The sequence below is a fragment of the Belonocnema kinseyi genome, chromosome 9 (assembly GCF_010883055.1).
Source record: "Belonocnema kinseyi isolate 2016_QV_RU_SX_M_011 chromosome 9, B_treatae_v1, whole genome shotgun sequence".
Classification (NCBI taxonomy): domain Eukaryota; kingdom Metazoa; phylum Arthropoda; class Insecta; order Hymenoptera; family Cynipidae; genus Belonocnema; species Belonocnema kinseyi.
This window is the reverse complement of record NC_046665.1, coordinates 112,443,503-112,462,719: the sequence shown is the minus strand read 5'-3', so window position 1 is coordinate 112,462,719 and position 19,217 is coordinate 112,443,503. Positions and strand designations below refer to the sequence as shown.

At 27.1% G+C, this 19,217-nt stretch overlaps 1 protein-coding gene across 1 annotated transcript in view; it reads right to left on the bottom strand.

The window, feature by feature from the left end:
- Positions 1–19,217, bottom strand: part of LOC117179966 — a 153,810-nt gene that overhangs the window by 29,149 nt on the left and 105,444 nt on the right. The window lies entirely within an intron of this gene.

Genomic DNA, 19,217 nt, shown 5'->3' with positions numbered 1-19,217 from the left:
ATAAAATTCGAAAATTTTCCAGTTCGGACATTTTATGTATCGGCAATTTTCTGTCGCGAATTTTATTATCCGGGAATTTTTCAATTCGGTATTATTATAAACAGTCGGGAATGTTAATATTCGGGAATTTTCCAATTCGGTAATATTATAAACTGTCTAGAATCTTAATATTCGAGAATTTTGCAATTCGGGAATTTTATGATTCTGAAATTTTACTATTCGAAAATTTTATTATTCGGGAATTTTCCAATTCGATATTTTTCTTTTTCGGCAATTTTATTATTCGTGAATTTTATTTTTCGGCAATTTTCCAAGTCGGTATTTTTATTTTTCGGTAATTTCATTATTTGTGTGTTTTATTATGTGGGAATTTTCCAAATCGGTATTTTTATTTTTCGGCAATTTTATTATTCGCGAATTTGATTAATAGAGAATTTTCTAATTCGGGAATTTTAGAATGTCAGAAATTTTATTTTTCGGTCTCTACGAACGATGCCAAAATTATTTCATCAGAAACGTCACAAAACTTGGTCTCTAAATATCATTGGTCAGGAACTATTGAAAAATTGTTTAGGGAAAAATCAGCGATTGTTTAAAAATAATTTTTTAAACCTGATATTATAAATTCAATAAAGTTTCATTTCGCATAAATAGGTCAGCCAGTTTCTATCTTTGAAGATGCAGATTCAAGTAAACTTTTCACTTTGAAGATTTGGTACAAGAGTCAGTGATCTTTCAGCGTTTCGACATTAGGGTGTGAATTAGAAACCATACTCTGATGGTCTTCTAACGACACCAACTTCCCACGCCCTCATAAATATTATTAGACTCCGGACACGTTCATGTGAAATAGAAAAACATTTCCGATATTCCATCTAATCGTAAAAATACTTAGACTGGCTCATAAAAAATAACAACGAAAAATCAAATCGTAAAAAGATACAGTTAGTAGAGATTCATAAATCTTAGCTTTCCTTGTAATGCAAATAACTGACTGCGCAAAGTTTGAGAGATCAGGGTACGTTAATTGGAGAAACTTTATTGTTCCACATGAGCTGAGGCTTCTTGAATTAACATCAGGAGGGTATTACTAAATCACGAAATCAGTCAAAGGGCCACATAAAAATCGTGATTGGCACGCTAATCAAATTTTATACACTCTCCGTTAAAACGGATTTTCAGGTCTTTCAAAGGATTTTTCGGAATTTGAAAGTTTTTACAACATTTTTAGATCTTTTAATAAATAAAAGAAAATTTAAGAGATTTAGAAAATTTAAGAGTATTTAAAATAGTTTCGGGGGATTTGCAAAAATGTCAGGCTTGATTTAAAAGAATTTGTAGAAAACTTTGAAAAATAAATAGTTTGAAATCAAAATTCAAGCGATTCCTCGCTATTCCAATGGTAATTTCAGGATTTTACATATTTTAAGGAATTTTAAAATATTTCAAGGATTTGATGGAATTTCAACATATTTTTCAAGATTCCAAGAAATTTGAACAAATTCTAAAAACTTTCCAGAAATTTCAAAAATTTCAAGGTATTTAAAATAATTTCCCCTGGTAGGTAATTATAAACTTTCAACATTATTTCATTTTAGCCAATTTTAAGCTAACAGCGCTTATTTAAACATTAAAATTAGTTTGGAATTTTTTTTAAGTATTCTATTAAAAATGTGTTTAAGCAATTGTTTAAAAATTTCACAGGATTCTAATAATAATTTTATTATCTGGGACCTCCAATTTTACCTACAATTTTTTTCAAATCCTGTCAATTCAAAAAAATTAACTTAAAATCTTTCAGATTTGAAAACCTTAAAAATTTTGTTTTTAAATTATTAAAAAAAAAATTATTGTTAGTTTTTCTAGGATTTTTGATACTAATTTTTCATTTATTTAAGACCTTTCAAAATGCTAAAAAATCTGATGAATTTTTTGTTTTAAATCTTTAAAAATGTTCATTCTGTTTCAACTTTTTTTAAACTTACTCAATTATTTTTGAAATTAATAATGGTTCAATTGTAATTTATCGTTTTTAAACAAAAATCATCTTTTTAAATATTCTCTTAAAATTATTTTTTCAAAATCTTTAAGAATCTAAATTAAGTATTTTATTTTTCGAAATCTTCTCCAGTTTGAAAGTTTGGCCTCTCTCAAAATTTTTACATACCTTTTCAAATAACTCAAATTTTTTCCAAATTAATTATTGTTCAGTTGGTACGTATGCATCAAATTTCGATAATTTCACTTGATTATTGAAAATTGATTAAATAGAAGAATAAAAATTGCAGCATCCAAAGTTTAAAATTAACACCCAAATTTAATAGCCAAACAAAAAAATTATAAAATTGTAAAATTTTGTAGCTTTCTGTAATACCTTACGAATTTTCACGACAAATTAAAAAAAATAATACTATTAGAAAATTCAAGAAAAAATTAGCTTTTTGTATTTAACTGTACTTTTTTATCAAATTTTTAACTTTGTTGGTAAGAAAGTTCATGTTTTAACAAAAAATTACAGTTTTAGAAATGTTGAAAATTCTTGTAAAAAACGTTTTCTATCAGTATTGTCAAGGGATTATCCTAGGCATTCCAGAAGATTCAAAAGAAATTTAATTTCAAGGATTTTATATAATTTTGAAAGATTTGAAGCTTCATTGGTAGGGATTTTTAGAGAACTTTGTAAAATAAATGAATTAAATTTAAAATTCAAGGAATTCCAATAATAGTTTTTAGATTTTAAGGAATTGTAAGGAATTTCACAATATTTCAAGGATTTTAAGAGATTTTAAAGTATTTTAAAAATCTGAAACTATTTTAACATTTTAACAGATCCAAAGAATTTCGATTTCCAAAATTTCAGGGATTTCGAAACATTTTGATTTTCACAGATTTTAAGGGATTTCCTAGAGAACTTTTAAAAATAAATTAAATTAAATTAAACTTCAAGGGATTCGAAATATTGTTAAGGGATTTTAACATATTTAAAATAATTTCACACTATTTTCAGGATTTCATGGGATTTCAACTCATTTTTAAGGTTTTAAGCTATTTTTTAAGTTTTCAACATACCTGAAGAGATTTTTAAAATTTCGAAATATTGAAACTAGTTTTGTGAGATAACAGAATATTTATATTAATATAATATTTATATATACACACATAATCTTCTTTAAATTTTAATATTTTAATTATTGAACAAATTTGACTTAAAATTTAAAAAATTAAATAAATTTTTTGTATTTTTTTGTATTGAAAAAAACTTTAACAGATTTTCAGCTTTACTTTAAGGAATTTTTAGAGAACTTTTTATAATAATAAACTGAAATTAAAGTTTAAGGGATTCCAAAATCAGTTCATGGATTTTAAGGTATTGTAAGAAATTTCATAATATTTCAAGGATTTTACGGAATTTTAGAAGATTTTAAAAATTTGAAACTACTTTAACAGATTCCAAAGAATTTCGAGACTTTTCCAAAATTTCAAGGGATTTCCAAGAATTTTCTAGGATTTTCAAAGATTTTTAGGGATTTCTAGAAAACGTTCAAAAATAAATCAAGTTACATTATAATTCAAGAGATTCTCCTAGTTATTACCAATGTTAAGGGATTTTAACGTTTTGAAAATTTGATTTTAAAGATTTAAAAATATTTCAACTAGTTTTCTGAGATAACCAGTCACTTTGAGCTTAATTTTAAGGAATTTTTATAGACCTTTAGAAAATTAATGGTTTAAAATTCAAGAGATACCAAAAATTGTTAATATTTCAGGAAAAACGCAACTTTCTAGTAATATTCAAAGACAACATTCTTAAAAGCAATAATTAATTTTTTAACAATTAAATTTATTAACTTGAAATTATTATTAGCTTACCCTGATTAGAAAAATAAAAAAACATTTTTCTGAAAGAATATTGTTATAAATAATTATAAATAGTTTCAACAATTTTCTCTATTGAATTAATTTAACTTTTGCCTTGCTCTAAATAAAAATTGAAAACAAGTTTTAAAAAAATGATTCTAATGATTTATTTAGACATCTAGTTACCATTAGGAATTACTACTTTATGTATTAGAAACAATTTGTAATTTAAAAACCTAGAAAAAAACATAATAAAAGCCAAAATTTCGCAAAACCCAATTTTTTATTTATGGGTTTTTTGGGAACCAATAAAATAGACTTTTGGGGGTGATATTTATGACTAACATTTTAATCACATTCTATGGCTAATTTTGAAGAGAAGTGTTAAGTTGAATCTAGATTTGGGACGACTGAAAAATCCAGAAAAATAAAATTCCCGACACTGTAAAATTTCCGAATTAGAAAATTCTGGATTAATCAAATTCGCGAATAATAAAATTGCCAAAAAATAAAAATACCGATATGGAAAATTCCCAAATAATAAAATACACGAATAATAAAATTACCGAAAAATAAAAATACCGAATTGGAAAATTGCTGAAAAATAAAATTCACCAATAATAAAATTGCCGAAAAATAAAAATACCGAATTGCAAAATTCCCGAATAATAAAATTCGCGACAGAAAATTGCCGATTTATAAAATATCCGAATTGGAAAATTCCCGAATTTTAACAATTAGAATTTTTTATAAATACATTTTATTGATTTAAAATTTTAAATTTCGAAGCTTATTTCTTGAATTTAAAATAGCAATAATTTTTGTATCGCCTTCCTTATTTTTGAAAACGTGCGCTTAGAACAAAATTCTCGTTAAATTTTCTACGTACCTTGTAACGTTTTTCAAATAGATTCGAAATATAAATTTATTTATTTATTTATTTATATATATATATATTAATTTTAAATTTTATTTTTGCAAAAGCTTTTTGTATTTTTTCAAATACTATGAACATTAAAAAAAACATGCGTTACCTAGAAATATTTTATTTAAAAATATTGCTATTTTTAAATCAAAAAATAAGCTTCGAAATTTTAAATGTTAAAAATAATTTTTGAAACTAATATCTTATTGTTGCATTTTTAATCAATAAAATATATTTATAAAAATTATAATTGTTAAAATTCGGGAATTTTAGAATTCAGATATTTTATAAATCGGCAATTTTCTGTCGGGAATTTTATTATTCAGGAATTTTCCAATTCGGAAAATATTATAAACTGTCGTAAATTTTATTATTCGGGAATTTTATAATTCTGAAATTTTATTATTCGGGAATTTTCCAATTCGGTATTTTTATTTTTCGGCAATTTTATTATTGGCGAATTTTATTTTTCGGCAATTTTCCAATTCGGTATTTTTATTTTTCGGTAATTTCATTTTTCGTGTATTTTATTATTTGGGAATTTTTTAAATCGGAATTTTTATTTTTCGGCAATTTTATTATTCGGGAATTTTCTAATTCGGGAATATTACTGTGTCGGGAATTTTATTTTTCGGGAATTTTCTAATTCGGGAATATTACTGTGTCGGGAATTTTATTTTTCGGGGTTTTTCAGTCGTCCCCTAGATTTATCTAATATTGAGGATTATAAATAAAATTTACAAAAACGTCTTTTTTATATATATAATTATTATAATTATTATATATTATTATAATAATTAAATATCATTTTGAAAAAGAAAAGCATTTTTTTTATTGGAACAAATTTTGGGGCTATGTGCATACCAACTGAAAAAAAATTTGGATCAATCTTTTGCGTGAAGTTGTGAGATCGTACTTTAATTGGAAAGACTTTATTGTTTCACATGAGATTCTTCTAGAATTACCATTCGGAGGGGTATTATAAAATTACGAAATCACCCAAAGGGCAACGTCAAAATCGTGATTGTAACGTTAATAATATTTTCTACACTCCCTGAGAAAAAGATTTTTAAACAAATCGAATTAATTATTTATACTCGAATGCAAATCTCAAGTATAAAATATGAATTATATCTCTTCATGGAGTTATTTCGACATTGAAATACGCTTGATCGCAACTTAATTGCTTTTTCCGATTTTTTATTATCTTCAGGCATGAAGCATGGTTTTATGTTATTATTTTATTATTACTGGAAATTGATAAACTTTAAAAAACAAATTAATATTAAAACAAAAAAGGTCTTAATCATCAACATCTCTAGAAATTAATGTGCCGTTGCAGTATACTTTAGAAGCTCGTCACGTGCAATTAATTAATTAAAATATCAGAACTCACATTCTTTTCCTTATTACCCTCTTTTGCCCTTTTTGAAAGAATTCCTATTTTTTCCCTTGTTTTCAAAAACTTATTTTTTCTCTTTTTTACGCATAATTGAAAACCGCAAAAGTATAATTCAATAAGAAAATTCAATTATTTTTACTGATAGTTAATTATTTTAAGTTGAAAAATCTACTAATGCATTTTTGGTTCAGAATTTCTCTCTTCTGGTCCTAATTATTTTGTTAAAAAATCAACTAATTTGTTAAAAAGTCATCTTTTTTGCTCAACAATTGAACTGCTTAGTTAAAAGTTGAACTAGTTAAAAAAATCATTTACTTATTGAAAATTCATCTCTTTGGATAATTTGGTGGAAAATTTAACTATTTTATCGAAAAATCGTTTTATTTTTTAATGGAAATTTATTTTTTTACTGAAATTTAAATTTTGGATTTTTGGTTGCAAATTTCTATTTTTTATTTAAAGAATCTGATTTTGAATTGAAATCAATTGAGAATTGACAAATTTCGCAGATAATTTGTATTTTTTGGCAGATAATAATTCTTCTTGATTTGTTATAAAGTCCTCTTATTGGTCGAAAATTCAACTGTTTCGTGAGAAAATTTGGCATTTTAGATTGAAAATTTGCATTTTTTGGAAGAAAGTTTTTCTTGATTGAAAATTAATTTTTGTTTTTGAAAATACAAATTTTCTGGTTAAAATTTAACTGTATTTTAAAAGTTTCACCTTTTTGACTTTAAAATTTAACTTTTTGGTTTCATTGCAATATCTCTTGTTTGAAAACTGTACTTTTTGTATGAAACCACACCTTGTGAAATATTTTGGGGAATATTTTATTATTTTATTAAAAATTCAACTCTCTGGTTGAAAATTCTACTTTCTTCTAAAAACTTCCTTTTTTTTGTTAGAAAGTTTACAATTCTATTTTTCATTCAGAATTGATCTTTTTTCGTTAACATTGTTTCTAATTGATTGAAACTTTAATTATTTTCATGGTAATTCGCTTCTTTGTTGTTAATAATAATGTGTTTGAAATAAAAATGTAACTGCTTAAATTGTTGAAAATTCGCTTTTTTTTAATTTTCCTCATTTTGATTAAAAAAATTTAATCATTTTTGGACGAAAATTTGTTGGTTTAAAAATGTAACTAATTTTTTTAAATTGACCGTTTTTGGTTCAGAATGAACTTTTTTTTTAATTTGCACATTCCGCATAAAAATTTAAGCTAAATATTTCGTTTTTTTCTTAAGTTTATTATTTTTATTTATTTATTATTTTAAATTGACTATTTAGTTAATCATGCACCTTTTTGGTTAAAAATAGAACTACTTGTTTGAAATCCATGGTTAAAAGTTGAAAGTTAATTTGTCGAAAATTAGTTTCTTGTTATTGTTAATAATGAATCTTCTAAGTAAAATTTCAACTTTTTAAATTGCTAAAAATTGTTATTTTTAGTTAAATACTGTTTTTTATTTAAAATTAAATTATTTTTTTGTGATAAAATAAACTTTTATGATTATCGTTAAAAATTCAATTATTTTATAGAAAAATTGATTATTATCCTGAAAATTTAAGTATTTTATTAAGAAGTAATCTTTTTTGCCGAATTTGAACTGTTTTGTTGAAACTTTATCTTAAAATTTAATTATTTGATTGAAAAATCGTTTTTTGTTTTGTTTAAAAATTCATATTTTTGTGTGGAAAAATCGTATTTCTTAAGTTGAAGTGGTTTTTTTTTGTTGGAAAAATGACGTTTCTGGTAGAAAATGCACCTGAAATCTTGAAAGCTGAACTACTATGTTGAAAATTAATCTCTTTGGTTATAGAATTTAATTAATTTGTCGAAAATTAATTTTTGTTCGATTATTGATCTTCTAACTAAAAATTCAACTACTTAAATTTCTAAAAATTCGTTTTTATTTTAAACTCAACTGTTTTTGATTTTAAATTAAAGTATTTTTTTATTGAAAAAAAACTATCTATCATCAAAAAGTCCACTCTTTTGTAGAAAACTTAAGTATTATGCTAAAAATTCAAGTATTATCTTTTTCGGCCGTTTAGTTAGTAGTTCACCTTTTTGGTAGAAAATTGTACTATTTTGTTAATAATTCCTTTTTAAAACTCTATTATCATTTTTATATTATTGATATTTAAAATAAAAAATCTTTTTATTTAAAATGTATGATATTTTTAATTGTTTGAAAATTCGACCATTTGGTTGAAAATTAATTTTTGTATAGTTGGAAATTTGACTATTTTAAACAAATCTCAACAACTTTGTTAAAAGTATCTCTCTTTTGCTCAAAAGTACAAATATTGGTTTAAAAATTATTTTTAGCTATTAAAAATGCAACTGATTGGTTGCAATTTTTGTAGTTGTAAATTCATCTTTTCGTGCTTCAAAGTAAACGGGTTTCAAAAACATTTTTATTAAAAATCATCCTATTTTCGATGTTTTGAGAAATTTTCGTTTCCTGAAGTCTAAAAAAAGATACTTTTTTAATTTCAATTTAGACTTTAAGAGCTTTAAGCAAAAAAAAATCTGTATTACCGTACTATCTTTACCAGGGAGGTAATTTTATATGCTACTCATTGTTTAAAAGGCAATAATAAAATCATGAAAGATTCAGGATACTCCTAATAATTTTAGTGCTTCCGGTCATTGGAATTTCTTTAGAATAGTACATCTTGAGCGAAATGAAAGTAATGAAAGCATGGTGCATTAATTTTTTAAACGATTATTATCAGCGTGAAATTTGCGTAATTGCAGAGCACCGTATCATTTAACAATTACGACTTGGTGGAAGACCATGTCGCAATTTTTTCCAAGGAAGGGGAATCGATATACATATGCAGTATATGCACATTCATTAGACTCGATTTGTAACCAGACTTAAGGATTTAAAGGTGGTCATCTAAAAAAAAGCAGTCGTTTCCTGCCTATCTAAAACGATCTATAAAGGTGCCCATGTCGATTGCTTGGTATAATTCTTCGAGGTACGGTAATAGGAGTCGTAAACATTTACAAGGTTCCTACAGTTCTGTGACCTATTAGGCAATCCATTTGCTGCCATCAGAACATCTTTTATGAAGAAAAACTTTCCTTAGAAATGTAGCAATATAGTGTTATTTATGAGAAAAGTCACAGTCATGCGAACAGTTGAAATTAAAAATAAAGAAGTTTGAAGCAACCCAATTGCGAAAAAATATTACAGGGAATTCATTATAGACCTTTAATGCTTTCCCTATCATGAATTTCTTTTAATTCTGAAAATCTAGAATTCATTCTAGAAAATCATTCTAGAAAATTATTCTAGGAAATAATTCTAGACAATCATTCTACTAATCATTATAGAAAATCATTCTAGAAAATCATTCTAGAAAATAATTCTAGACAATCATTCTAGAAAATCATTCTAGAAAGTTATTCTAGGAAATCATTCTAGACAAGCTTTACAAGAAAATCAGTATAAAAAGGAGTTACTAGTAACTTTGTCCAAGCAACTAAGTTACTGCAATGTAGTACCTTTGTTACAACTATAAAAATTAATTGTAACATAATTTAGTTACGATTTTTTCAGTAACTTGGAACTTTAATTTGAGTTACTTTGTAGTTATTCTGTGTTTTTTGTTCATTTTTACAGAACGTCATCTATCTATCGTTAATTTCGAATAATTTTTTTGTTATTATAAACAATTTAATGCAGAAAATCATTCAAGGAAATTCGTTTGACAAATCATTCTAGAAAATAATTTCAGAAAATCATTCTAGACAATCATTCAAGAAAATCTTTCTATAAAATCATTCTGGACAATCATTCTAGAAAATAATTCTATGAAATCATTCTAGACAATCATTCTAGAAAATCTTTCTAGAAAATCATTCTAGAGAGTCATTTAGAAAAATAATTCTAGAAAATCATTGCAGAAAATTATTCTAGAAAGTTATTCTAGAAAATCATTATAGACAATCATTATAGAAAATCATTGTAGATAATCATTCTAGAAAGTTATTCTAGAAAATCATTCTAGACAATCTTTATAAGAAAATCAGTATAAAACAGAGTTGGCTAGGAACTTGTTTCAAGCAACAAACTTATTGCAATGCAGTAACTTTATTACTAGTATAAAAATTGCCTTGTAAAATAACTTCACTATGATTTTTGCAGTAACTTGGAACTTGAATTTAAGCTTTTTTTGTAGTCGAATAAATAAATTTCTTGTCATTATAAAAAAAGTAATCCAGAAAATCATTCTAGAAAATCCGTCTACAAAATCATTCTAGAAAAACATTCCACAAAATTATTCTAAATAATCATTCTCGATAATTATCCTAGAAAATCATTCTAGACAATCATTCTAGACAATCATTTTAGAAAATCGTTCTAGACAATCTTTACAAGAAAATCTGTATAAAACAGAGTTGGCTAGTAACTTTTTTGAAGCAACTAAGTTACTGCAATGCAGTTACTTTGTTACTACTATAAAAATTAACTTGCAACATAACTTCGCTATGATTTTTGCAGTAACTTGGAACTTTAGTTTAAGTTACTTCGTTTTTTCCTTCATATTATCTTTTATGATAAGAGGTTTATGGAAAATTATGGGCTCATTTTTACATAATCATCATTTATCTATCGTGAATTTCAAATAATTTTTTCGTTATTCATTCATTGCGGAAAATCAGACGAGAAAATTATTCTACAAAATTATTCTAGAAAATCATTCTTGACAATCATTCTAGAAAATCATTCTAGAAAATAATTCTAGACAATCATTATAGAAAATCATTCTAGAAAATCATTCAATAATATAAATATAGAAAATCAATTTATAAAATCTTTATCAGAAAATCCGTATAGGGCAAAGTTGACAAGTAACTTCTTACAAGTAACTAAGTGACTGAAAAGTTGCGTCGTTTGTAACGGTTAGGCTAACTTTGTCACTAATTTAGAAATTAACTTGTAAAATAACTTAGTTATGATTTTTGCATTGATGTGGAACTTTAAGTTGAGTTACGTTGTGTTTTTTGTGTATTATCTTTTATAAAGAGAGTTTTATGGACCAATTATTGCTTCCTTTTTACAAAATCATCGTCTATCGTGAATTTCGAATGGTTTTGTCGTCATTATGGAGAATTCATTGCGGAAGAATATTCTAGAAAATCATTCTAGAAAGTTATTCTAGACAATCATTCTAGACAATCATTCTGGAAAAGCAGTCTAGAAAATTATCCTAGAAAATGATTCTAGAATATCATTATAAGAAAATCAGTATGGAACAGAGTTGGCTAGTAACATTTTCCAAGTAACTTATTTACTAAAAACTTAAGTTATTTGTAACTTTTTGGATAACTTTCTTACTACTTTAAAAATTTACTTGTAACGTAACCCAGTTGCGTAATTTTAGTTACTTTAAAGTTACTTTGTGTTTTTTTATATTATCTTTTATGAAGAGCGATTTATATGCCAATTATGGGTTCATTTTTAAATAATCATCATCAAACTATCACGAATTTTTTATAATTTTTTCGTAATTGTAGATAATTCTTTGTTGAAAATCATTCTAAAAATCATTCTTGAATATCATTCTAGAAAATCAGTATAGAACAATGTTGACTAGTATTTTTTTACAAGTAACTAAGTTACTGAAAATTTACGTTGTTTGTAATTGTTAGGGTAACTTTGTTACTACTTCAAAAATTAACTTGTAAAATAACTTAGTTACGATTTTTGCAATAACTGGGAACTTTAATTTAAGTGGCTTTGTATTTTTTGTACATTATAATTTATAAAAAGAGGCTTATGGGCCAATTAGTCAATCATTCTAGAAAATAAGTCTAGAAAATCATTCTAGAAAATCATTCTAGAAAATCATCACAAGAAAATCTGTATGGAACAGAGTTGACTTGTAACTTGTTCCAAGTAACAAATTTAAAAAGTAACTTGTAACTGACTCAGTTGCGAATTTTTCAAGAACTTGGAACTTGAATTTTAGTTACTTGAAAATTACTTTGTTTTTTTTTTTGTTATCTCCTATCAAGAGAGGCTTATAGGCCAGTCATGGGTCTATCTTCGCATAAAACTAATACCTACTCGTTATAGGATGAGAATGTAAAAAAAAATTTCAACAATATATTAGGTATTGTTGGATCGAAAAAGTAGATGGCTATATTATTTAAAAAAATTTTATCTGTCCATTTTTTTCTTTAAACCTCATAGTCAAGTGTCGACTTTGCCCCAGGAGGGTGCAGACTTTGCCCCAACATTGTTTGCTCGAAAGTATTTCCATAAGTTTACTTTTTTTATAATAAATGATAAACGAAGCGTCGCAACTTTAAAATCAAAAGCAACATCTTGTCGCTAACTAAATTTTCGATGCGACAATGCCTAATACTTTTTCAAATCAGATTTCTTACAATTAAGACGTAGATTGTTTGTTGGTAATTTATATATTTGTATTAAAAATGCAACTGTTTTATAGAAACATCGACTTTTTGTTAAAAAAATTTAGCAATTTAGTAAACATTTTTTCAAAATTTATTTATCAAGTTTTAATAAGGGAGTACAACTTTTAAACATGTAGTTTATTTTTAAACCAGAAACATAAATTTTTACCCAAATAGTTAGATTTTGAACTAAAAAGATAAATGTTACAGGAAGATTACACAGCCACACAAAAAAAGTGTGCGGATCTGGTAACAAGACACACGTATTCCTATGGATTTTTGGGGCGCTAAATTCAAATTCGGAATCAAAAATCACACATCACGTAATGGTTGAGCCATAACCTCAAAAAATGACGAAAAATCATGCACTGAGGAAAATAAATTTCAAAATAATGCCAGTGATGCAAATTTTCACTTCAAAAACATGTCGACAACTATGAAGGATCAACCCTTGCCTGATATCAACTTATTTAACATAACTTTACCCAACAGAACCTGACCTCACCTAACCTGGATTAACAGAAATTTATTGAACTACACGTAAAGCTCTGGAAGCATACTTTCCCAATAGCAAATGTGTGCTACATCAAATGGGTCAACTCGAGCATAACCTAGAAATAAATCTAACCTAGCCTAACCTAACCTCACGAAACACAATTAAACTGATTGTGTTGTCCCGTTGTGTTTGCGGTACCGTTTCATTCAGCTTCGGCTTAACCTACATAGAGGTTTAACCTATCCTAACCTAACAAAACCTGACCTAACCTAACCGATTACGCTGGCAACCCTGTTCTTGCGTACTTTCATATTTTGACATTAAGGGCATGTGACACAGCTAAATACCTATATTACCGACGACAGTTTTTCAGATCACTGAATGTTTTTTTGAACCTCAGAACTTTTTTTGTAAATAAAATATCGAGCTGAAACTTTGGGAAATGTATTATAGTGCAATAAAGTACGTTTAGGTACTGCATTTTGGTAGGAACTTCACTGAAAATTATTTCATCTTTTTTCTGAACCTCAACATTTTTTGAACGTTCGAACTTTTTTTATACATAAAATATCGGTCTTAAACTTTGAGAAATGCAAGAGCCGAAAGAAAAATACGTTAAAGTACAAAGTTTAATAATAAAAGATGTAAAAAAAAATTTCAACAATCAATTGCAACGGTATCAGCCGGTAACGTTGTACACGAAAATACGAAACCTGGCGGCCACTAGACGAGGTTCTCGAGAGTTCGTATTTTCGTGTACAACGTTACCGGCTGATGCCGTTGGAATTGATTGTTGAAATATTTTTTTTACATCTTTTATTATTAAACTTTGTACTTTAACGTAGTTTTCTTTCGGTTCTTGCATTTCTCAAAGTTTGAGACTGATATTTTGTTATAAAAAAAGTTCGAACGTTCAAAAAATGTTGAGGTTCAGAAAAAAGATGAAATAATTGTCAGTGAAATTCCTACCAAAATGCAGTACCTGAACGTACTTTATTGTACTCTAATACATTTCCCAAAGTTTCAGCTCGATATTTTATTCACAAAAAAAGTTCTTAGGTTCAAAAGAACATTCAGTGAACTGAAAAACTGTGATCGGTAATATAGGTATTTAGCTGTGTCACATGCCCTTGATAGCAGTAAATGTCTGGAGTTTCGAAAGATAGTATAAATATATCCCTTAAGTTTAAGAAAAGCAGAGAGAAAACCATTTTGAATAAAACTCTTATTCATTTGCATGTTTAAGTTACAGTTCTAAGTTTCTTCAAATGAGTAATGAGCGTCTAAATTTTTAACCACCTGTAGTACAATGAAACGAATTTTATTGTGTTACAACGGAAACACTTAAGTTAAGTTGTGTTGCGTTAAGCAAAATTTCGTTAGGTTCTGTTAAGTTTGATTCATTTGTGGGTTCAGATCGAGTTAACCTATTAAATTTTGAAATTTATTTGCCTCAGTGCATCATTTTTCGTCTTTTTTTGAGGTTATGGCTCAACCATGACGTGATGGGTGATTTTTGATACCGAATTTGAATTCAGCGCCCCAAAATCCATAGGAATACGAGTGTCTTGTTACCAGATCCGCACACTTTTTTTGTGTGGCTGTGTTAGTTATTTGAACAAAAATGACGAATTTTAAACAAAACAAAATATTAATTTTTGAACAAAAAAGAGCATTAAAAAAAATTAACAAGAGAGATTAATCTCTGAAAAAATAAATTTTTAACAAAGTAGTTTTACTTTCAACCAAGTAATTGAATTTTCAACAAAAAAAAAAGATGAATTTTCAAGCAAAAAGATAAATTTCCCAGCAAGAATATTATCTTTTTCCCCAAGGAAGACGAGTTTTAAAAGAACAGTAGAATTTTTAACAAAAAATTCATTTTTTCTAAAGAGACGAATTTTCAACATAAAATATCAAATTTAACAATATTGTTTAACTTTGAAGGAATTTGTTGAGAAATAAGAGATTTTTCAACCTGTGAAGGATACATTTTTCAATCAAAAATAGCGAAGGTAAATTTTCAGACAAAAAAATTAATTTTTATTCAGAGAAAAACGAATTTTCAACAAAAAATTTTAATTTTCAGCGAAAGAACTAAGTATAAAAACATGTATTTTCAATAAATTAGTTCAACTTTCTTAAAATTCTTGTTGTTGTTTTTTTTACTAAATTGCTGTGATAATTAAAATTTTAGAAAAAAGGACACCTACAGTGAATTTGTACGTGAGATTGAAAAAATTACATTATCATCCCCTCAGATTTAAAAAAAGTTCAAAGACTTCAAATACATCAACGAATCTCAACGAATTGCCAGAAATTTTAACGGATTTCACATTTTTCAAACATTTTCAAGATTTCCAAATTCTAAAACATTTGAACAGACTTAAAATTTTTTTGCGGATTTCCGAATACACTAAACTCTCGCTTTCAGTCAAGTGTCGGGGGTTGCCTTCAAATGGCCTTGGACTAATTTCGGGGGCACAGAAACGTAAACAGTGAGGGCCGCCTGACTCGCTTCCAATTAGAATATCTATATATGTAATGTCACAACCGCTGTCGCACTACTCCCCTCAGAAACTGTTTGAGCCAGCAGTTCTAGAAAGGCTGAGAACGGGGTGACTGAAAACGAACGTTCGGTGTATTTCCACTAATTTTAAGGAATTTAAACGATTTAGGATTTCAAGAAATTTCAAGAAATTGTGCACAAAAGATAAATCTAATTTGTTTAGGGATTATTTATTAGTTAAGAGACTATTTATTATTTAAGAATTGACTTCAATAAAGACTATACTTAATATAGACAGTTGCGTGGAACAGTAGCTTTCGAGAATGAACAGATAAGTGAATGTGTCGTAGATTGAAGTTAGCGGATTGAACGATTAGGTTAGTACGTTACAAATGATCGGCGTCTGTTGGAGCGATGAACTTGTACTCTGATAAATGAAGCTAAGGATCATGCCGACATTAAGTGACTCAGGCCAGAAACTTATGCATTTGATGCAACTGAGCCTGGGAAGGAATAAGAACGAATAACGAGCTCTAGGTGCACCAATGCGAGTAATTGATAGTTTCATTAAAGAGAATGACATTGGTCAGTACAACCGCGTCACGCCGATTAAAAACGGGTTATCGCTCGCTATGATCGGACATTTATCGCTCGAGGCTCTCCAACGAACCGACCGGCTCATAAAATTTCAAGGTCACTTAGTACAAACCATTTTTTTGTCTCGGCTTCTCTTCACTTTCACAGTTAATTTCTTTCAAACAGTCATTTATCAATGGCACATTAAAGTGGGGCTAAAACTCAAATTTCCGAGATTTCAGACAGAAATATTCGAGATGTTAAAGTCATTTTTTGTGGAGACAAACGAAAACATAATGATGTTATTTTATTGCTAAACACGTTATTAATTCTAACTTTAAAAAAAATTTATTTATTTTTGGTCATTTTAGTGACTTTGTTCTAAGTCACATTTTTGGGAATAAGAAAAAACTAATTTAGAATCTCGACAGATACGAGATAAAATTAGGAAAATACTGTTTATGCATTTACAGAGCATTATTCATAATAAATAAATTTGAACATTTAAAATATTCAAACTCGGCGCGCCAACAGTAACCAATCCGAACGTACCGGCGTCACGCAGGCGCAGTTCAAAAAGTTCAAAAAATTGAGAGCTCTTTGTAGAAACGATATTTTCCACACCTTCACCCCCTACTCTTTAGCCCAGACATCCGTTTTTGCGCACGCGCACCGTGTACAACGCTTAGTCCAGCGTCCCAGAGTTTGAACTCTACAGCATTTTGACAGCGTCCATCTTAAAATTATTTGCCTGCTCCAAACTGTTCATTTTTCATGTTTGCGTATGTTCATTTTCGATAAAAAATGGATTCAGAAGAAAAGAAGAGGAATTCCGTAAAAATAAAGTTTCAATGCAAATGTTGCGACAAAAGTTCTGCAGCGAAGTACAATCTACATTTCTACAAAGCTACCATGCTCCAATAGTGCCAAAGAAAACAGAATTGAAATTATGTTTAATGTACAAAGATTGGGATGACCATCCGTCCAGATTTCCCCGGACATATCCTCATTTTAGGGTTTGGGTGAGATGTCTGAACGGATTCTTTACTTGGTCCGGGTTTTTGTTTGGATTTTTTCAAATCATACATTTTTATTTTTCCATCAACTTTTGGACCTTTTTTGACAAAATGTTATCATTCAACTCTCAAACGATTTCTTCTTTAATTTACAAGATAAAATTCTATTGAACATTCCTTTTATACGAAAAATATATTTGTGTGCATTTGTGATATTTATTAGAAGGCATCAGGGTTCAATAATAAAAATATACGATTTTAATCATTGTTAAAATTGAATAAAACTTAATTTAAAAAATACGTTTAAAAACCCTAGTTTTTATTTCATTCTTTGTATTCTACTATGCCTACTTTTTCCTGTTTTCCAACTATTTTTCCTTATTTTTCAAATCTTTTTGTCCTACTTTTTGAAAATCAATTATGGTCACTCTAACAAAAGTTCTGTTGTCTAATCAATAATTACCCTGTTTTGTTTGAAAATTAACTGTTTTGATTGAAAATTCATCTTTTCTGAAGAAAATTCGTACTTTCTGTTGAAAAATTAATCAATCTGTTAGAGAATTAAACTATTTGTTCGATGCTTGAATTCATTTGTTAAACATATTTTTTTTCGTAGTAGATTCATCATTTTAGATAAAAATTAATTTTTTATCTGAAAATGTAGCTATTCTATTTTATTGCGAAAATTTATTTTTTTTCTATAAATTTAGTATTTTTTGGATAATAAGCAAATGTCTAATTAAAAATTCACCTGTTTCAGTTGACACGTAACTGTTTTGTTGAGAATTTATATTTTTGGGTTGAAAATTCATCTGTTCTGAAAAAATGCTTACTTTCTTCTCGAAAATAAAACGAATTTGGTAGAAAATTAAACTATTCGGTCGAAGGTTCAATTACTTTGTTGAAAATAATTTTTTTAGTCTAGGATTCACCATTGTAGTTGAAAATTTATTTCTTTTGTTAAAAATTTGTCTTTTTTACTTAAAAATTCATGTGTTCTGTTAAAAATTTATCTTTTTGGTAAAAAAAAACTAATTTTCTAGGTTAAAAATTGTACTCTTTTGTTGACAGCTTAAGTATTTTTAAAACATTCGTCAAGTAGCAAACTATTGATCTTATTTTGTGAAAAAATGTAAATGTTTGGATTTAACATAGAAAAGCCACTTTTTCATGATTGTTGACAATTTGAAAGTATAAAATTAGGCAATCCATCTCTCCCAATTGAGGTTATAGCCTCAATATCCGGCGACTTATATTAGAAGTCTTCGATAATAAGTAATTTTAAGTATTTTCATGATTTCAAGATATTTTAATTCTGTGTAAAGAATTTAAAAAGATATAAAAGAGAATTTAAACGATTTTAAGAGACTTTAAGTAATTTAAGAAAATTTCGAGAGATTTGTAATGATTTCAATGAATTTGAAGGGATTTTAAAATATATCTAAAAAATTTTATGATTTTCAAGACATTTCAAAAAAGTTTGCAAGAATCCACAAAGCTTTAAGGACTTGCACGAGATTTTATAAGATCATAAGACGGTTTAAGTGATAGAATATTTGAAGGAATTTAAGAATGTTTAAAGGATTTTAAGAGATTGGAGTAACTTTTAGTTAATTTCGAGTAATTTCGAAAGATTTTACAGGATTGTAAATAAATTGAAGGGATGTCAAAAAAAAAATTGGATGAGTTTATGGATTTCTAAGAAGTATCTGAAAACCAAAGCGATATCACGATTTTTAATTACTTTCGTCTAAGAAAATTAATTTTAGTCAAACTCCTATGTGATCAGTGCCAAAGTCAATGTTTTATAGTCCAGCAAATAGATGAGAATTTCTATCTGAGTTAAACCAAAAACAATTTCTTCTCAAATAGGCGTATTTCTGATTAATAGGCATAAAATGATCCACATGTACACCTGGTCTAAAGGAAATAGCCGCAGTATAATCGACTTTGTTGTTGCGGATGAAAGACTTAGAGAGTTAGTCAAAGA